Here is a 19,022-nt window from a genome sequence, read left to right on the forward strand (position 1 = left end):
AAAAAGGTAGGGGGAGTTAAAATAATTTGAAATTTTTAGGGGGTGATTATGTAATCAAAGAAAGTTTAAGAGAAAAGAAATGATTGACGTACGTTTACTTCGACTCGTTAAACGTTTTCATCGTTTGTTTAGTTATCTATGGTATTTTTTTTAATTTAATTTGGTTCCATACTTATATTGAGATTCGATTAATTTTATATAAAAATATAAAAATTTCAATTATTTCATCACAATCCACGTTGATTAAAGCAATATGTAACTACATTAGTTTGCACTCATAATAAAAAATTCATTTAACAATACTAAATAATTTAGAAAATAAGAGTTTTTCATTAAAATATTTGATCAAATTCACTATTTACTATTTTTAGCCAACATAAATAGATTATACAAATATGTGGATTATACATACATTATATATTTTTGGCTATTTTTAGTTTAAGAGTTTGCTATTTTTAGTTTAAGAGTTTGGATGAGGGCATTTAACTTAATTAATTCTTCAATAACAAAAAAAAGAAGGAATCGTGAGTATCTTCTTATAACAAGTATTAAATATTGACCTGCAAAATGATAATTAACATGTTAGACTACATTAATAATATATATTATTTTTAAATATGCTTTTAAGTAATTGCTTATATAGTGTAATATGTATCAGTAAAAAGTTATCATTAGGAATTTACTATTATTTTGGCCTATACTACAAAGAAAGATAAAATTCATGGAGAAAGAGATACTAGAAACTTTTGAAGACGAGACTACATATTATTGAATCGTGGCAATTGAACCTAAAACACAAATTAGGCTTAGAAAGGTACTACTACTACAATGATAATATACCTAAGTAATTTCACAAGTGAAGTCTGAAAAAAAATATAATATACGCAAACCTTAAAAATAGAGAAATTATTTTGAATAGACTATAGATTTAAAATAAAATATTTTCAAGCAGTTTAAAAGAAGAGATTAATATAAAAAGAAACAGTAACAACTATAAAATAATATCAAATGAAGAGTAATACACAACATACAGAGAAAAAAACAGTAACGACAATAATACAGGTAATAATCATGTGAGATAAAAAAACAAAAAACTATGAAGATACATCCGGTAGAAAATCAGAATCAAACCTAACAAATTTCTTAATCTAACCGAAGAAGTTAGGCAAAATTAAACAAAAAATAAAGAAAATGACCAGTGACACAAAACCATAATTAATGCTCAATTTGCTTATCAAATTTATTGCCAATCAACTTTAATAAGTTTCTGTTCAAAGAAAAAAAATAATACAATTGGTCTAGAAGTCTAGCGGCGAAATATTCTATTTGTCAAATATATGAGGATTGGACTGAAAATAACAAATATCAGTTTCAACTATAATTATTGATCATTATTCATTACTACTATTTATCAAATATATGTGATGCATATGGACATAAAATTGAAAGTTGTGGTCCATGCATATATTATTCGGAGGATATTATATCTCCGCGAGTTTCATATTTTAAATATCTTTATTTTTTATATCCAAATTATCTTTTTTTTGTATTAAAAACACATCTCAATATTGAGTCATGACTAAAAATTGCCGATGTATACTCTCAACCTCAAATAAAGAATGCATATGGTTAAACAACTTATTAAACCAAATGCATATAATAATTAAAGAAGATGATATATTTTAAATGATTAACTGAACTACCAAATAAATGAATGAGAACACACTAATTATTTATTAAAATTTGAACGTAAAGTTTTTGATTGGAACATTTTATCAAAAATTGAGGTATTCCTATATTGAAATATGACTTAGTTTGAATGTCTAAATATATTCTGATAAATTTAAGAAGTTAGACTAAATATTAAGAATAAGAAATTCCTACATACAAACACACCCATAATAATGTTTATAAATTGTGTCGTCTCGAACGAGGACGAGCAATAATTTGCGGTACGTTAAACGTGTATTAGCACATGCCTTTTCTCCCTTCTTTGTTCTTAAGAGCTCTACGCCAGATTAATTAATAAGGGGTGGGTTTAGGTTCAAATTGTAGTGCATGTGAATTTATGAATATTTTATGTTCTTATTTTTTTAGAATTAATTTATTTTATTCGTTTTATATTAGTTGGCTTTACATATTAAAAATAGTTATTTTAATTTATGAATTAAAAAAAAATATTATATTTTTTTCTATTTTTTTTGTATTAAAAGTAATTACATAAAGTAATAATCGTCAAATTTAAAATTTATTGCATTTGATTCATTTATTTATTCAATAAATATAGCCCTCGTGGCTACTATTAAGTTAATAAAATATTAGAGTTTTAAAGCCTCATTAATAAGATTAGTTGAGTAAAATACATCTCTATTTAAATTTTTCTTAAGAATTGTGTTAGGTCAAGAGGGGTCAAGTAATATGAAACAGAGAGAGTAAATTATCTGGTAGATCACATAATTCATAAAGACTGAATGTGTAAGACTGTGAAAGTTGAAAAGTCGAAACGAAAAGAAAAATATTGCAGAAGTTTGTTGGTGGAGGTTTGTACAAGCCCACCTACGCGTACGAGGTCCTACGGACCATAGGAAGCAGTCGTAGGTTGGGACTGAGGAGTTGAAAAAAAATGACTAAGTATGAGTTCGAGTTACGACTCGAACCTACGGACCATATAAGGTCCGTAGGTAGGGGTTGTAGGAAGACCCTGAAGTTTGAGAAAATTAAACAAGTGTAAAACCACTTGACTAGAGGGTCTTATGGATAGTACAAATTTCTACGATCCGTAGGTTAGGGTTTAGAGACTTGATTCTTGGGGATTTTGGAAATTGACAGGACGAATCATCTTGACGACCTGTAAGTATTTCTACGACCCGTAGACACAAGTCGTAAGATCAAATGCAAATTCCAGTAGCTACTGTTTTGGATACACTATTTCTATGAGTGAGTCGTAGAATTCGTAGAACAACCCACGACACGTAGGACAAGGTTATTGTTGTTTAGGACAGGAATATACTGTGTAGATAATGATTATTCTATTAAAATATATTAAAAATTCTAGTTCAAATATTTTTTTAACATAGAGACTCTGAATGGCCACATGATATGTCATATGAGACATAGAGAGACACTACTAATGTTTGATCACTTTCAAGTTATGCATTTATTCTGATTTATCTGCTACTCCTTTTCGTCTTATTAGCTCATCAACGACACACCTCTACCCATAACTATACACTATATCTTTTTATTCTTTTAGTTCTAGCCAAGTAACTTACTAACTGCTTTTAATTGATGGAAAAAAGAATGAGAAAAGTTCATACATATAAATTTCACCCAAATAAAAAAAGAACAATATTGTGATCATCAAAAAGAAGTAGTATTTCAATTATCTTACTTAGACAAGACTTACGATTTTAATTGAAGTGTATGGAGTATAACATAACTTTTTAAATGAACCAACATGGAATGTGGTGCAATGGTGGAACTGTTTCACCTTTAATTAGAAATCTCGGATTTGAGCCTTTGTATGAAGAAAATCCTGTTGGAAGCACCACTCCTCAATGAACCTTGCAGTGTTCAATACAAATTTAATTAAAATTTAAATGCATACTTCGGATCGGAAAAAAAAAACTTTTTAAATGAAAGTGAGTCTTTTTTGTTTTACTAGGTGCTGGGTCGTTGTTTGAGAAAAGATGGGAGGGTTGTTGATTAAATTTATGTCTCACACTGATATATGGTGGACCTGTTAATTAATTTATGGTTCTTTTTAAGGGGCCAATTACAACTAACTAATATTTGGTGCATGTGATTTAGATATAGAATCTTCAATTTTTTTTAAAATTAAAATTTATATATTTAAAAATTACATAAAAATTATTACTAAGTTATACATAGTTAATCGTACAAAATATATAGCTAAAAAGTATTTTAAAAAATTATGATTAAAGAAGAAATATTCTTTAATTGTCCAAATAGTAGCAAAAATAAACAAATTGAGGGAGGGGTGGGGGAATCGTGTTAACAATACAAAATATTTGAAAAAAAATTATGATATATTTTTTTTAATTCTTTTAACTCTTCAAATAATTACAAAGATAAACAAATTGAAGGGAGGGGTTGCAATTTATTTTTAAAACATAAAAACAATCAGTTTCTCTTATGAGGACCCTCACAATAATGTTTTAAAGAAATTTACAACCAATGGATTTTTCAGCAGAGTATTTTCAACCTCTGTCTTAATTTATGACACAATTTAAATTTTGATAGTCAGATAATTTAATTTTGATCATGGATGTGGGCATAGAATTTTTAATATTTTTTGAAATAAAATTTATATATTTGAAAACTACATAAAAAGTACTATAAATTACAATAATTGATAATTTAAGATATTTAAAAGATATATAAAAAAATTATAATTTTTGAATCTCAAAATTCAAAAAGTGTTACATGAATTAGAATTTGATATTTCAAAGGAATTGCGTGTCACATGCTTAAGGCTATTTATTTAATTAAAGCAATCATAACAAATCCAAAAAAAGGGTATCCAACATTGACGTAAGACAAACACTATAATATAAAGTACAAATCACCATTCTAATCTTTGCCACTATTTGCTTGAAAGCAATTAATATATCCTTCCATTTTCTCCTTAAAAAACTAATTAGAAAAAACGTGTGCCTGTCATTAGGTAGGTCTAAAACCACGTTACACGAAACAAGACAATTAATCATAAAGATGTATAGCCAACAACGCTTAAGAAAATCACAATGGTCAAAACGAAATAGTGCATGAGCAGAAGTCGTAAGCATTACTAGCTTTCATGAGATACTTGGAAATTCATGTGAATTAATAAGGAAATCTCGATATATAATCTTGCATAATCTTAAATGTTATAAGTTTTGATATGGATCAAATAATACAAATTTAGGACTGTTAAAATGGAATTGGCCCATTAGGCCTAGGATTGAGTGGGGTTAGGCTAAATTCTTTTAGCTCATTTAGGAATGAGGCTTTTTAGCTCAGCCTCATTTGGTTCGCCAGTCTCATAGGTTTAATCCGCGAGCCTTAAAAGTCAGTCCGTGAGTCATGAATTTTAAAAATATTTATTATATATATATTTTAAGTAGTGTTTTATTTTGCCAAATCTTCAGCAATTAGCCAATTGAAGTTATTATAACTATAAATCTTTGATCTTTTTTACTTTTGTGTTTATGTCTAATTTTTCGTTTCTCTTTTTTTGTCTAGTTTATGAAAAAAATGATCATGTAATGTATGTTGTTCTGATGAATCCTATGAATGTTGATTGTTGTATCTTGTCTATTATGTTGTTTAGTAAGTATTCTCCTAAAATGTGTGCAACTCATGGACATGTGAATTTTTTGATATATTGATGTTGTGTTCATCAATGTTCGATAGTCTTTTTAAGATGCCAATGTTGTCCATCTTTTGATTAAAGGGTCAATCCGTCCCAACCCGTAGCCCGCTTAGGGCTGGGTTGAATTGCTATTTCATAGGTCCTTTAGTTAAAAGAATCAGTCTGTCCCAATCCATTTAACTCGCTAGCTCTTTAGGATTGGGTTGGATTGGGTTGGGTCAGCCCATTTTGATAGCTCTAAATATAATATAAGCAAACTTATTGTAATTATGCGGTTACGAGTTACGACTAATCCAATTAAAGTATTACAAAAATCAAACATAAGATTTCAAACAGAAATATTGTGATATAAACTATAAAAAGAGGATGACATTTGTTTTTTATACGAGAAGATATGATCAAACTTGTCAGATTTTACGTATTAATATATGTTCATTAGACCATAACTTTAGGATCAACTCTAACATGACGAACCAAACATTAATATTGAAACAAAAAAATTGGACAACATTACTGGCATAGGAGTAAATTTTTAATATTCGAACTACTGTTATAAAGTTTCTTGGTTGTCAATTTGTCATCATCAATAATTAGCTCTTTCATATTTCTCTTTTAAGTAGGTACTTTTTTTTTCGTTGATCAGAAATCTTGATTAGAGCTATGAATAAGTTGTCTTCAACAGGAACAATTTTACTTTTTAAAGTGAAATTTTTTCATGTGAATCCGAATTAATCTATATATTCTCTTTGTTATTGAAAAGTAATTTTCACCCAGCAACTCTCTAATGAGTTTAAGAGATTTTGAGAAAAAAGGATCCTATGGTATGGTTGGTGGCACACTGTACTAAAGCAATATATGAGACAATTATGACATCAATATCGTGGATAAATCCACTGACAAATAGTGATGTTCACATGTTCTTTTCAGATTTTATTCCTTTTTTCCTTTCTATGAAACTTTTTGTGCATTAGCCCAAAGGTTACAAAAGATAAGTTACCACACAGAACAAAGTTTTTGTTTTTATCCATCCAATTTAGTAAAATAGATATACTATCTGATATGTATCCAACAGTTTCATGGATACGTCATACCTAAAGAATTTTAGACCAACCCTTACTGGAGCTTCTTTTTTGTTTTAAGAAAAAAACAACTTATTCTAATATATCTAATTAATTCTTGAACTCCCAAAAGTAATTGTTGGAAAGCAACACTGCAATAGTGAAGAAGCAGAAAAGAAGAACACGAAGAAGAAGAAAGCAGAAGAAAATGAAGAAGAATGAAGAAGCAGCACAAAAATAAAGAAGAAGGAAGCTGAAGAGTCTTAACTCTTCAGCCTTTCCTTTTGCACACACACGTGGAAGCATATCATCCATATAAAATTCCCACCGTTGGAATTTTATATCACACAATTAAATATAGTTATGCCCATATAATTATGGGCAAGTATAATAAAATTTTGTACTAATAAGACAAATGAGATCCATGCCTTCTTGTCTCTATTACAACCATTATGTATCACTATATAAGCAAATGCACATACTATGAATAAATACACAGAAAACTTCCTTTTCTTCAGCTTCTTATCTTCTAAATTTTACATGGTATCAGAGCATCTCTAAGCTCCATCCAAATCTGTGTCAAAACATCAAAGTCATCCTCAAAATCCCAGAATGCCTGAAACAACTGAAATCAAATCAGACAGTGGTGAAAGAGGAGTCATGTATGAAAACAACCATCCCTATTACTTAAGCAATTCAGATTCACCTGGAATGACTCTAGTCAACAGTGTTTTTGATGGAAGAGGATACCCAGGTTGGAGAAGATCTATCCTCCTATCTCTATCAGCCAAGAGAAAACTTGGTTTTATCAATGGAACTTGCAAGGTTCCAGATCAGAGTTCTGCAGACTTTGAGCAATGGAATTGTGTCAATGACATGATCATATGTTGGATATCAAATGCATTATCTAAGGATATTGCAGACAGTGTAATGAGTTCCAAAACTGCAAAAGCACTTTGGGACAGCCTAGAGCAGAGATTTGGCAAATCAAATGGTGCCAAACTCTACCATCTGCAGAAAGAATTAACAGGTTTAGTACAAGGCAATAACGACATTGCAGGATACTTCACCAAAGTTAAGAAATTATGGGATGAATTAGATGGGATGAATGCGATTGCCTGCTGCTCATGTGAATGTACCTGTGATGGGAAAGCAAAGTTAACCAAGTCACTGGAAGATCAAAGATTGATTCAATTTCTGATGGGACTGAATGATATATATACTCAGGCAAGGGGAAATATACTTATGATGAATCCATTACCTGGAATAGATGTTGCATACTCTTTACTTTTGCAGGATGAGAACCAAAGGGAAGTATATGCAAACATAAATGTCACTTCTGATTCTGGATCATTTATGGCAGTGGGCCAAGCAAACCAGCCAAACAACAAGTTGATTACTGAGTTTGCAGCATTCATGGCTAATGGACAAGGAAGGTATGCACAGAGGATCAAATATCAACCAATGAGAGGAACAAACACATATCAGAAGTATGCTAACCAGAACCCAAGATCTGACAAGCCACAAAACAAGTTTAAGGGTAAGAAAAAATATGATCCAAACCTCTCATGCACTTACTGTGGGAAAACAGGACATCTGCATGATGATTGCTACAGACTGCATGGGTTCCCTGCAGATTTTGAATTCACCAACTCCAGAAACTATCAGCCTCAAATTAAAGCAAATGCAAGTCCTGTTCACTGTCCAGTTTCAAATCTAAATCAGCAGAAAGATGAAGACATGGGGAGGACAGATTTTGAAATCAAAAATGGAGATCTTGAAGAACAGTATAGCAAACAACAGATTGCAGAGATGATGCAAATGTACAAGCAAAGCAAATTGATAAAAACAGGAATGAATGCAAATGCAGTAGCTGGTACCATTCTTAAATACTCAAATTCCATATTCACTAACCTTAAACAGAATTCCTGGATAATTGATTCAGGAGCTTCAGAACACATGTGTTTTGATCCCAGTTCCTTTTTGTTTCTAAAACCTCTCCCTATGCCTTTGAACATTAACTTACCTAATTCTTTCAAGGTAAGTGTGACCCATGTAGGCAGCATCTCCATTCTGCCAGGTCATGTCATAAATGATGTGTTACTTGTGCCAGATTTTAAGTACAATTTACTGTCAATTCACAAGTTTTGTGTCCAGTTTCAATATGATGTCCTATTCACTGCTAATGGATGTTTCCTGCAGGACCTTTCAGTGAGGAGTCCTCAAGTTTTTGGTGAAGTTAGAGAAGGTCTCTATCTATTGGATTCTAATAGTGACAAGTCTAGAAATGTTTTCAATTCAAATGATGTACTTTCAATTCCAAAAGGAAGAAATCCCACCTCAGTTCCAGAATTTGATTCAGCTTATGTTAATGCTGCACCTAATGTAAAGCTCTGGCATATGAGGTTGGGACATCTCCCATTTTCAGCAATGAAACATTTAAGCTTTCTCTCTAATAAATCCAACTCCAATTTTATTTGTGACATTTGTCCTAGAGCTAAGCAAACTAGACAACCTTTTCCTACCAGCAGCATAAAATCCAAGCACATTTTTGATCTTATTCATATAGATACTTGGGGACCATACAAGTGTAATACTTACAATGGTTTCAGGTTCTTTCTCACCATAGTAGATGATTTCAGTAGAGGGACATGGACATTTTTACTAAGTACTAAGAGTAATGCTTTTCCTGTACTGAAAAGTTTTCTCTCTATGGTAGAAAGACAGTTCAATGTCAAGGTTAAGATGATCAGATCTGATAATGCTTTGGAATTGGGGAAAGGCACACAAGAATCAGCATTTCTTGCTTCTCAGGGGATTTTGCATCAACTGTCTTGTGTAGCTACACCTCAACAAAATGGAACTGTTGAGAGAAAACATAGACACCTATTAGAGATTGCAAGAGGGCTGATGTTTCAATCCAAATTACCTATGTGCTACTGGGGAGAATCCATCTTGACTGCTACTCATATCATTAATAGACTGCCATCTAGTGTTCTAAAGGGACAAACACCTTATGAAATATTACTTAGACAGAAACCAACCTATGATCATTTGAAGAATTTTGGGTGTCTGTGTTATGCTTCCACCTTGGCACAGGGAAGAAACAAGTTTGATGAAAAGGCTACTGCTTGTGTTTTACTAGGATATCCTTTACAATAAAAAGGATATAAACTGTTGTCTCTTGATAAGAAGAAAGTATTTGTATCTAGGGATGTGAGATTCCATGAATCACATTTTCCTTTCAACTCATCTGAGAACTCACACACACCTACTTTTTTCAACTCCCCCTCTTCCTCAGATCATCATTCTGACCTGTCACTCCACAATCACTCAGACCCACCTGTAAGAGATTGTTCCTACCCAGTCACACCCTCAGAATCTCAACATCATGCCTCTGGATACAGTCCACATTCTGAATCTACATTTCCTAATCTGTCACTAAGTCCCTCTCAGCAAACCCCTACTGCACAACCTATATTACCACAACTTGAACATGTCTATCCAAGCTCTACTACATCAGATGCTTCTCCTCCTGCCCCTATAACAGCTCTTCCCAGAAGGTCTAGTAGAATATCTCATGAGCTTGAGTATCTAAGGGACTACATTTGCAATAATGTGATACTTACTGATCTATGGAAAACTTGCTTTGATCATTCTCCTAAGCCTCAAAGCTATGCTTTCTCTTCCCTATCCCCCCACAATCAACAACTAGTTCACTCCCTTTCTAATCTTACTGAGCCTAGTTGCTATAGCCAGGCCTCCCAACATCCAGCATGGAGAGAGGCCATGAACTCAGAAATTCAGGCTTTGGAAATCAATCGAACCTGGGATGTTGTCCTATTGCCTAAAGGAAAGAGAGCTTTACCTTGCAAATGGGTATACAAAATAAAACATCTCTCAAATGGTAGCATTGAACGATTAAAGGCCAGACTAGTCATAAGGGGGGATATACAAAGAGAAGGTATAGACTATGGAGAAACCTTTTCCCCTGTTGTGAAAATGACCACCATCCGCTGCCTCCTTACCATAGCAGCTAAGAAGCACTGGTCTGTTTCACAATTGGATGTCAACAATGCCTTCTTGCATGGTGACCTCCAAGAAGAAGTTTTTATGAAGTTTCCCGCAGGCCTGACACCTCCTAGCCCTAATCATGTTTGTCTCCTGAAGAAGTCCTTATATGGTTTAAAGCAAGCTTCCCGGCAATGGTATGCTCACTTGCAGGAGCCTTAGCTTTCAAAGGATATTCCTCCTCTTTAAACGATTACTCTCTCTTTTTTAAACATAATGGCACACTTATTTCCATCTTAGCAGTCTATGTCGACGACATACTCCTCACAGGAAATGATTTGTCTGAAATTGAGAATATCAAATGCTTCCTCAATACAGAGTTCAGAGTTAAGAACCTGGGAGAAATTCACCATTTTCTTGGCATGGAAATTTTGCGAGAAGATCATGGATTTATTGTGAATCAACGCAAATTTACCCTGGACCTGCTTCATGACTTCGATGTTTCTCATCTGGCTACAGTTACTTCTCCACTGGATCCTTCCTTCAAGATTAGAGCTGATGACAGTCCCCGCCTGGAAAATCCCACCCTTTATCGTCACTTGATAGGGAAATTGAATTATTTAACCAACACTCGCCCAGATCTATCCTTTGCTGTACTTGCTCTGAGTCAACACATGCAACGACCCTGTTTGTCACATTTCTCGGCTGCCTTACGCGTTTTACGCTACTTGAGCTCCGATCCAGGTCAAGGCATACTGCTATCTTCCAAACCCTCTTTTTCTTTGCTAGCATTTTGCGATGCAGACTGGGCATCTTGTAAAGATTCTCGCAGATCGGTTAGTGGTTTTTTCATTACACTCGGAGGAGCTCCGATCTCTTGGAAATCGAAGAAACAGACTTCGATCTCCTTGTCCTCCGCCGAAGCAGAATATAGATCCATGCGTCGCGTTACTGCTGAGCTTACTTGGCTAGTTCGGCTTCTTGAAGATCTTTCTGCTCCCATTTCACTTCCCATTCCGCTCCACTCCGATAGTCAAGCTGCCATCCATATAGCCCGCAATCCGGTCTTCCACGAGCGCACCAAACATGTTGAGTTAGATTGCCACTTCGTCCGCCAACAGTTTCAGTCCGGCTTGATTACCCTCTCATTTGTTCCCTCTAAAGAACAATTTGCCGACCTCTTCACTAAACCCCTTTCTGGGGTCCCTCACCGGGCGATTCTCCACAAGTTGGGGGTCATGGCTCTTCCCTCCAACTTGAGGGGGGATGTTGGAAAGCAACACTGCAATAGTGAAGAAGCAGAAAAGAAGAACACGAAGAAGAAGAAAGCAGAAGAAAATGAAGAAGAATGAAGAAGCAGCACAAAAATAAAGAAGAAGGAAGCTGAAGAGTCTTAACTCTTCAGCCTTTCCTTTTGCACACACACGTGGAAGCATATCATCCATATAAAATTCCCACCGTTGGAATTTTATATCACACAATTAAATATAGTTATGCCCATATAATTATGGGCAAGTATAATAAAATTTTGTACTAATAAGACAAATGAGATCCATGCCTTCTTGTCTCTATTACAACCATTATGTATCACTATATAAGCAAATGCACATACTATGAATAAATACACAGAAAACTTCCTTTTCTTCAGCTTCTTATCTTCTAAATTTTACAGTAATTGAGACAATAAGAATTAAAATGCAAAGTTTACTTTTGTATCATTTTTAAAAATATTTAATTGGGGGTAGGAGCGAGGGGAAACGAGGAAGGGGATTAGAAGGTGAGGAATCGAATTCTCACAAACAAAGTGAAAGTTCAAATAGTCAATTAATTGAGCTAATAAAATTCTCCGATTAGACTACGGTTCTTGTGTGGCCGTGACAGTATTTCAGCTTTCATAAAATGGAAACAGTGCGAATTAATTGAGAATATTCATATTTATATATATATATATACTTCAAGCAACTTTAAATCAAAAGATGTAATACTTAAGCATATGCCAACGTTTACAACCATTCTCCCCCTTCATTATATTTTTTTTCGCTTGCAATTAGAAATAAAAAATCTTTAATCCAATGTAAATTTTCTGGGATACATCTTTGAACGATGCAACACAAATTCTTTTTTCTTAAAGAAGAATTACAAATTGATGCTTTGCTAATTAACTATAGAATTAAATGTTGCACCCCCTTCATTACTTCTGTTAGAAACTAAAGACTCATATCAACTTAATAATCACAAACCACTGTGTCATCATAATCAGATTCATGGCTAATACTCGTTGATTCTCATCTCACTACTATAACGATGGTATCTCAATGAGTTTTTATTTTTTTCGTATTTATTACTCCTCTTTTAGTTTATCAACTTAATTTATTTGATTTTTCTTTAACAATTTTTTTATCAAAATTAAATAATTTATTTTTCTGTTATAACATATTTTTAAAGAGAATATAAGCACAACAAAAACTAATCAATTTCAGAAGTGTATTTATTTGACAAAAAACATTAAATTAAGTGAAAACATGAAAGTTTAAAGTAAAAATATGAAATATATTGATGTAAGTATATATTACCGTAGTAAAACTTACAAAGAGACCTTCGTAACTAAACCCAAACTTTCTTTTCATGCTTCTCTATTTGTTTCTTAGGTTAAAAATTTTGCAACACAAACATCAAAAAGCTTGACATGACGATTAACGAAAATTAAATTAACTTTTGACGAGAAACTTTCACTCTTGATATTTTAAAAGATAATTTTATAATCAATTTTTGTCAGATTTTTTTTAGTTTCGACTTCGAAGGAAGTTGAATTTGTTATTCTTCGTAATAATACTCTTTCTTTCTTTCTGCCATTTGTATGCGGTGTGTGTAAATACTCAAATCAGTATCTTATTGCTTCTTAAAGTTTTTTTTTCTTATCAATTCAAGTTTTATATTTTTTATTTGCAACAGAGAATAGTTGAAATATGATGTGTAAAAATATTTTTATCATACCTCTCATACTTATCATAATAATTCATGGTAAAATAATAAATAAGTGTTTGGTGAGTAGAAAATTATTATTCTTAACTTTATACGACATTATTTATTTAGTTATTTTTTATTTTTTAAATCACTGCGCGAAGCGCAGACAAATTTATTAGTAACAGAAGGTCGGCCATTTCAATTAATCCAGGCACAAAAAAAGGGGCTTTGTTCAGATCCAAGGAAAAGAAAAAAAAACAAGAAAATAAGTAGCACCCAGCCTGCAAGCTAGTTTTAAATTATTTTGTTACCTCACACTTCACCTTTTTGATTGCCTGTATGCACAACTATATATTTTGAGCCAAAAATCTTCAAATAAAGCATTTTTTGAGAACACAATTCATTTCTTTTAAAAGTTCATACTAAGTGCAAAAGAAAGAATCTGTTAACAGCCATAGATTTTGCCAAAATGTTTTCCCAAAACTAAACAAATTCTATGGCCAAATAGATTTTCCCAAACTTGCAATATCGATGGCCAAATGGGTCGTAAGAAAGGCAACAGACTAAAACCATGTGGAACTTTCATAGGACACCTATTGAAAGAAGAAAGGAACTTACTATCCACAAGCAGTGGTGGAGCTACTCTTGTTCGAGGGAAGTCAATTAACATACGTAAAATTACACTGTATAGATAGGTATGGCTCCGTCACTGCCCAAAATGCTAATGCTGGATTAAAATGCAGGCAAGACCAAATGTCTCTGTATCTTTCTTACTGCACAATATGATACATCCAAACTTTGTGCATAAAATACAACCATCCACTGGCTTGCTTCACATCAATTAAACAATGTTAACAATAACAAAAACATTAAATTTCATGTACAACATCTGTTATATCAAGTTTCCCTAGAGATGGAGGAGGAAAAAGTTCAAGTTTCACAAGATTCTTTGTGCAAAATCACAAAGAATTCTTCTATTACTTGGCTCCAAGATACAAATCATAAGCATCATTTATGAGGCGAACCAATAATAAACAACTCCCCTCCTCCGCCTACAAGGAAAAAGAAAGACACGAGCATATAACATAAAATGTCTTGGTCATCTATTTGGTAACATAAAGACACTTGATCACAAGACAATTTTCTGAAATATGTTGTCTGTTCTTTCTAACACACAACAAAAGAACAATAAAAATAAGAACAACAACACGAATATGATCATATTCAAAAATGTCGGTTCTTGCTCATATTGATTAATCTAGGTCAAAGTAGTAACTGACTCATAACTCTTTTGAACAAAATTTCTAACTAGAATGTACCATGTGGCATTATTGGGAATGAACCCAACAGCTATGCCTCTAGTAAACAGGGTATAAGCATCATCAAGCATGTGCATTTTACAATAGCAAAAAATCAAGGTGTTATAAGTAATAGTATCAGGACAAACTCCTTCAAGCTCTAATTTTTCAAAGAGGTTATGAGCTTCTCGAATTCGACCATTGTTACAAAGGCCATTTATTAGACTGTTATAAATGACTATATCAGGTGTCAATCCATGATGTATCAGGTGTCTGAGAAACTCATGGGGATTTTGAACCTTACCGATTATACAAAAGCCATTGATCAAGATGTTGTATGTTACATGATTAGGTTTTGTTCCCTTTCTCATCATTTCTTCAAAAATTCCTAATGCTTTCTCAACTGCTCCATCATTGCAAAGTGCTTTTATGAGGCCATTGTATGTGATATCATCAAGGGGACATCCTCTGAATAACATATCATTTACAAGCTTAAGCGCCTCTTGGGTTTTACCTTTCCTCAAGAAAGCATGAATCAAAGTGTTGTAGTTAACTGTATTGGCAATAACTCCATCCAGGAACATATCTCGGTATATACCCAAAGCTTCATCCATCTTGTCAATCTTGCAAAATCCTAAAACCAAAGCATTGAATGTAAAAATGTCTGGTTTACATCCATTGCTTGACATATCATCAAGAATTTCTAATGCATGTTGGATCATTCCTTGTTTACTCAAAGCTGATATAAGAGAGTTATAACCCACTATATTTAAGCTGAGTTTTTCTGCTGACATCTCAGTAACAAGCTCATAAGCTTCTTGTAGACGGTCAGCCTTGGAGAAGCCATCAATCAAGGTTGTGTACGTAATTGCATTGGGCTGGCAACCTTTAGATCACATTTCGTTTACAACTTCATGAGCCGAAGACAAAATTCCCTTCTTGCAAAGACCTCGAATTAGAATGTTGTATGTATAAACATCTGGTTGATAACCTTTAATCAACATGTTCTCATTCAGAATGGCTTTTGCTTCATCAAGCCATCCATTAGTCACATAACCATTGATCAACGTGTTAAAGAGGACATTATTCTGTTCAGGTGCTTTGTTGAGAAGAACCCTTGCTTCATCTACTCACCCTGTTCGACATAAAGCATGCATCAGAAAGCCATAAGTTATAGCATCGGGGGTGAAACCTCGAAGAAGCATCCGATCAACCAGTTTTGCAGCCTCATGAATCCTATCAGCTCGGCAAAGCCCATGGATAATGTCATTGAAAGTATTGATGTCGGGTATGCAACCCATAAGAAACATCTCCTCCAAAAGTTTCAACGCATCATTTACCCGATTAGACTTTGAAAGTGCATTAATAAGAATCTGGTAAATCACTGAATTTGGTACACACCCATTTTTGTCATGTCTCTGAGAAGTGAACAAGCAGAGTCTATCTCATTGACTATACATAATGCTTGTATCACTCGAGCAAAAGTGAATACAGAAGGAGAAATACCTTTCCCCAACATTTCATAAAATACATTTGGAGCAACTTTTGGACAATTTCCGGCCAACATAATATCCAATGCTTGATTGTATGACTTAAATGTGGGTTCACAAGAGAAAGTATTCCACATATCCAAGAGTATTCTAGTTGCTTGCCCTGGTAAACCAGCTCTTCCATAATGCCTCATTATCATAATAAAGAGGGACTCTTTGAAAACAGCCCCTTCATCTTTCATCTGTAATATCAATCTATAAATAATCTTAAATTCCTTGGCAGCCCCAAGTTTATCAATCAAAGTATAGTAGACATCAAATGAGTGGCAATAGCTCGTCTGGCTACCGGCCCACTGAAATAGCTCCATCAATGTTGGTACATCCAAAGGAAGCTTCAATAATTTATTGAGCTGATATGGGGTAATTTTATTAAGTGACTTTTGGAGTTGTTTGAAGTTAAAAGGCTTAAGCAATCTTTCCCATTCATTCTCAGACTCTGACACATCGCCCCTGGCTTTAGCATTATCACAGTTGTCATCAGTAATCAGTTGCACAAGTACAAAATGCAAAAGCAGGGTTCCTATTCAGAGATCCTAGCTCTTTCCGTAAGTGAATCATCAAAAGCTTCAACCTTCTTAGCATACCTTCAAACGGGAAGTACAGAAATTTCAGAACTTAGCCCTTTCATGTGATTCAAGAACTACTTCAAGAATTGTCATGATAGCTTCTCCAATTTGGTTTATCAGTAACCAAATTTAAGCTCCGTCATTGTAAGCAAAGCCCTTTCTTTTCCTAAAATATGCAAGAATAAGACAACACCAACTTCAGATTAATAATGTGAAAATACAAAAATTCAAATACATTTAATAGAAAGAGCAGAACGGGAATTAGGTTCCCACTGTTACACAGCATTTGCCAGTCATAACAACTTAAAGCCAAACAATATACTTAAACTATAAATAAAAAATATTGCAGAATAACAATTTATTAGTATCAAACTATCATTACGAACATAATTTACATCACAATCGTACGAATCAGATTTTGTATAGTTAACACAATCAATGATAGCATCAATGTCTAATCAATTCATAAACCACAATTCAATATCAAATCTTTATCAAACTCAATTTGCAAATCCAATTCAGTTCAAGTTCAATCACGATCGTCCAAAAAACGATACAGAGCAAAATTCATTTTCTAACAAAAAATAGCGGAAATAGAGGATTTCCCAAACTCTTTTCCATAAGTTCTGATCCCACTTTGTGGGATTTCACTGGGTATGTTTTTTTTTTAATTACCGTAGTGTCCGGGCCAGCTTTCGCGCACCTCGACTAATTCCACGGGATACCTGCCACCTCCCACTAGCAACAGGTACCAGGAGGCTAGAATAGATGGAAAGAATTACCTAGTGTTTTTTGTCTCCGTTGGGAAGATTTCACTGGGTATGTTGTTGTTGTTTTCCATAAGTTCTGATGCCATATTTCCTATCACAGAGAGAAAAAGCATTTTCCAACTCTCTTTCCTTGCATAAACTGAAATCAATGCTCAACCAAATCATGCTCTCCTCTTCCCAAAGAATCTCTTACTCTCAGCAACATCCTTATCTCTGTTTTAGGTCCTTTCTCAACTAAATCTCCTATCCTTCGAGCAAGTCCTTCGTGCTTTATTTCTTATGTACTTCTGTTGTTTCTTGTCATGGTTGATAGCTAGATCAATGATTGAATGATTTAAAGGTGCTATCTTTAATCCCTCTCCCTCTCCCTATGCCACTGATATAATGATTGTTGTTCAGCAATTATTCTAGTATTGACCACATCTTTTTCCTTTACATTGACTGCTTCCTTTCCTTTTCTTGTACTGTTATCCAATTCTAGGAAAGTGTCTTACCTTATCGTTTCAAAATTATAATATCTTCCCCTGCCTTTTTCCCTAGTAGAAGAAGAGAATCTAACGAGTTCAACTAACTTGAAAAACTTGAAAGACAAAATCTTTCAAAAAAGTATCACAAATTGTCAAGATAATAATATTCAGAATTCCTTTTCATACTCTGAATAAGGTTCTGCATTTCTGTGTCATATTAGATCGAACAGTTTTAAAGCCACATTAGCATACTTACCCATCTTTGATATTGCATGACCACATAAAGCAAATAATCCCTCAACACTCAAGCAGTTAATATGTTGTATTCCATTATACACAAAGAAATCGATAGAGATCGAACCTAAGTTTAATTAAGCCAGAAGATGTATGAGTTAATCTGTGCTCAACTTGAAAATAACAACAAAAAGTGGAGGATTCTTATTTCATCTTTTCACCCTTCATTTCTAATGACATTATTCTACTATTTCAGCTTCCCTAATGAAATCAAACAGATACAAGCAGCACTTCAAAATCAAAAAAAGTAGTTCTTCGGATTGCAACTCGAAGTATAATCCACATGAATGCCTTTTACTCATTCTGCTCCATTTAAGCCTGTATCAATCAACAACAATATACCCAGAGTAATCTGACAAAGTGGGGTGTGGGGTCTTGGAGGGTAGGTGTACGAGCAAAAAATAGTTCAGAAAAGGAAACAGTTCAATCGATACTCAATAATTTATCTTTGAAACCAAGAAATGCTGAAAGCAAGTATTATATTTACCTTATTTTTATGCATGTCCAACTCTTTGAATCTTCCAAACTCTATACAAATTGAAAACCCCACTCTGAATCTTGAAGATTCTAAGCCTTAATTTTGTGGCTTTCTAGTACCTCCTAGTAGTTTCGAAGTTGGTCTTTTTCCTTGTGGAAATTTTCTATGGAGGAAAAGAAGAAGCAACTAGGT

General features: G+C 33.5%; 1 pseudogene; it reads right to left on the minus strand.

The window, feature by feature from the left end:
• Positions 1 to 14,660: 14,660 nt before the first annotated feature.
• Positions 14,661 to 18,793, minus strand: LOC129889680 (pentatricopeptide repeat-containing protein At5g64320, mitochondrial-like; annotated as a pseudogene).
• Between the last annotated feature and the right edge of the window lie 229 nt (positions 18,794 to 19,022).

This window comes from Solanum dulcamara, chromosome 5, assembly GCF_947179165.1.
Source record: "Solanum dulcamara chromosome 5, daSolDulc1.2, whole genome shotgun sequence".
NCBI lineage: Eukaryota > Viridiplantae > Streptophyta > Magnoliopsida > Solanales > Solanaceae > Solanum > Solanum dulcamara.